The 3,277-nt window shown below is 48.4% G+C and overlaps 1 protein-coding gene and 1 long non-coding RNA gene across 2 annotated transcripts in view; one reads left to right on the top strand and one right to left on the bottom strand.

Annotated features, from left to right (window-relative positions):
* Positions 1-304: 304 nt before the first annotated feature.
* LOC148112235 (uncharacterized) overlaps positions 305-3,277 on the bottom strand; it is a 4,740-nt gene continuing 1,767 nt past the window's right edge. Inside the window, exon 2 of the long non-coding RNA XR_015729716.1 lies at positions 305-1,205. This is a non-coding gene — a long non-coding RNA (uncharacterized LOC148112235). The remainder of the gene's footprint in view (positions 1,206-3,277) is intronic.
* Positions 2,936-3,277, top strand: part of AFF2 (ALF transcription elongation factor 2) — a 287,858-nt gene continuing 287,516 nt past the window's right edge. Inside the window, exon 1 of the mRNA XM_034438607.3 lies at positions 2,936-3,277. This exon is cut by the window's right edge and continues 59 nt beyond it. The gene's annotated coding sequence lies outside the window, so the exon portion shown is untranslated.

Here is a 3,277-nt window from a genome sequence, read left to right as displayed (position 1 = left end):
TTGTTTGGAAGCTTACAACCCGTCGTAACTGCAAGGGCGAGTCACAAATCGCTTTGTTTCAATAGCGTCGTAAGTGCAAACAGTCCTTAAATGAACCGTCATAAGTCAAGGGCTACGTGCAAAGCGATGTAGGAGATCGTTTTGGAATCAAACAAGGCCGTGTTCCTAGAATAAAGTAAATTTGATTTAACTCCAATAGCAGATCATATGTATCTTGAGTGGTTTTATACCAAAAGGGTCAGCTTGTGACTAACTCAAGAACTGGGGTGAATCCTACTGAATATCTCTATTTTGGGGTGGGGGGTGGGGTGGGGTTTCTAATTTGACTGGGAAATCATCGCAGAGGAGGGCAACATGATCTAGAGCAGGGATCGGCAAATGTAAACGCTCAAAGAGTCACAAAACTCCTAACCGGAAGCCTCCGTTCAATTCTGGAGCCGACCGGAAGTCCGGTTCCCGCATCATAGTCTCCTCCTAGCGCGGCGCCCTTTTTCCTCTGCTGACCGGAAGTCCTGTTCCCCCACCACAGAGTCTCTTCCTAGCACAGCATCCTTTTTCCTCTACCTGTCCTAACCAAAAGCTCTATCAATTGTAGAGCCGACCAGCAACAGGGAGCCGCAGCAGAGGGATGAAAGAGCCACATGCGGCTCCAGAGCTCCAGGTTGCTGACTCCTGAACTAGAGGGTAGAATCTTCAGAAGTTGTTCTTACATTTCAAGAAATGGCTGAAATGATCTTAGAGGGTCTCCCTGCTTCAGCAGGGGGCTGGACTAGAAGACCTCCGAGGTCCCTTCCGACTCTTGTTATTCAGTTTCTCAGGATTCAACTCCCAGAATTCCTCAGCAGCAATAGCGAGAACAATCCCCTGATAGTGAGAACGTTTAACCAGTCTCCAGAAGTTGTGGGTTCTCCATCAGAGGAGCTTTTCAAGAAGAGATTGGACAACGGGCAGCCATTTGTCTGGAATGATATAGGCCTTCTGTTTGAGCAGAGGGTTGGACTAGATGACCTCCAAGGTCCCTCTCCAGCTCTAGTCTGACTTCTTCTTCAGGTTTGACGTTCTCCCCATCACGGTAAATCTCAAAACTGGCCACAGGAGGGCCTCTCCAAACGGATCTCTCCAAAAATGACAATTGAAAGGCACAGTTTTAGCCGATGGTAACTTGTCATGAAGGAATGTCTGAATCCGATCCAGGGCAAGCAAGACTGAAAAGAAAATATATATATATATATAAATAAAACCTCTTCACAACCACCCCCACCCCAATAATTGATAAATAAGCAGATAAGCAAAGCATCAATGTTTTGCTGACTTAAAATCTCCGCAGGAACAAAATGCTGATTCCTTAAGAGCCTTGATACCAAACCAGCAAAATCCGTGTTTAGCTTTTAGCCTGTTCTCCATAACTAACCAGGTTGAGAGTTTCTTGGGGTTTTGGATTCAAACGAGAGTGGGTTTTTTTTTTGTTTGTTTGTTTGTTTTGTGAAATGGATTAATTTGTAAAGGGTTTTGCATTCTGGTCACCGCAACTCTCTGCGGGCTATTTTTTTCTTTTATGAACACCGAGAGTGCATGCATCGAAGACAAATTCCTTGTGTGTCCAACCATATTTGGCCAATAAAGAATTCTATTCTATTCTATTCTATTCTATTCTATTCTATTCTATTCTATTCTATTCTATTCTATTCTATTCTATTCTATTCTACTCTACTCTACTCTACTCTACTCTACTCTACTCTACTCTACTCTACTCTACTCTACTCTACCCTACCCTTATTCTACCCTTATTCTCTTCTCTTCTCTTCTCTTCTCTTCTCTTCTCTTCTCTTCTCTTCTCTTCCTTTTCTCTACTCTACTCTACTCTACCCTAACCCTACCCTACCCTACCCGTATTCTATTCTATTCTATTCTATTCTATTCTATTCTATTCTATTCTATTCTATTCTATTCTATTCTATTCTATTCTATTCTATTCTATTCTATTCTACTGTATTCTATTCTATTCTACCCTACCCTTATTCTACCCTTATTTTCTTCCCTTCTCTTCTCTTCTCTACTCTACTCTACCCTAACCCTACCCTACCCATATTCTATTCTATTCTACTTTATTCTACTCTACCCTACCCGTATTCTATTCTATTCTATTCTATTCTATTCTATTCTATTCTATTCTATTCTACCCCCCTTGTTGTAGCTTTGTGGAAGCCGTGGATGGAACCCACTACTGGATCCCTCCATTAATATCTCATCCCAACTCAGGTAAATCATGGCCAATTGGATATAAACCCAAGCTGAACAAGCCAGCATTGCATTCACACAACCCATTCTTTGAAAATAAACCCTTGTCCTATTTCCCATTGAAAGGGGATCTAAGGGGATTTTCTGTCTAGGAAGAGCTTCTGGTTTGGAATCTTCCACCCTTGTCTCCAAATTGTGGGGGCGGGGACGGGACTTCAGCTCCCACATTCCCAGACCCCAGTGAGACCACAACACCCAGAACCCCCATCTAGCCAAGCGGGTTGGCGTGTTGTCTCCTCGTGGAAGCCTTGGGGAAAGGGAGGCGCGTTTCTCCTTTTTCTGGGCTGGCTTTGGTGGAGAAGCGACCCGGTTCACACGACGCCGCGGCTTTGTTTCCTTCGGGCAGAAAGGCGTGGAGAGAGAGAGAGAGAGAGAGAGAGAGAGAGAGAGCAGAGAACCCCGGAGAGGGGGTGCTGCTCTCTGGCGCCTCCCCTCGGCCAAGATCAGGGCGGGGCCCGGCCAAGGCTGCGACGCGTGTCTTCTGTAACGTGGGAACGCGCCCCTTGCTTCTTCTTCTTCTTTCTTTCTTTCTTTTTCTTTCTTTCTTTTTTTGTTCTCCTTCTCCTCTTCCTTCTCCTTCTCCTCCTCCTCCTCCAAGCCATGCTCCAGCCGCGGCCGCTCGGTGGCCGCTGCCCCTCGCTCCTCCCCTTGTGGGGAGCGGTGGCTTGAGCTTCCCCAGCCAGCCAGCCAGGCGGCAGAAGGCAGCCCCGCTCCCCGAGCAGGCGGCGGCGGCGGCGGCGACCGCCTTCTAAGCTCTCCCCTCCCACCGCCGGCCAGTCCTCCTCGCAGCTCGGCGCGGCGGCTGGGCGCAGTGGCAGCCCGGGGCTGGCTGGCTTGCCCGCCTGCCCGTTTGCCCCCATGCCTTCCTCGCCCTCTTCCTCCTCCTCCTCCTCTTCCCCGCCGCCTCTGCAGCCCTGCCCCGGAGCCTTCGCCTAGCCCGGCGGAGGAGAAGCGGGGGCGGCGCCTGGTTGGGCTCCGG

The sequence above is a fragment of the Pantherophis guttatus genome, chromosome 12, assembly GCF_059756535.1.
Source record: "Pantherophis guttatus breed Tessera chromosome 12, ASM5975653v1, whole genome shotgun sequence".
NCBI classification, from domain to species: Eukaryota; Metazoa; Chordata; class Lepidosauria; order Squamata; family Colubridae; genus Pantherophis; species Pantherophis guttatus.
This window is presented reverse-complemented; position numbering and strand designations above follow the sequence as displayed.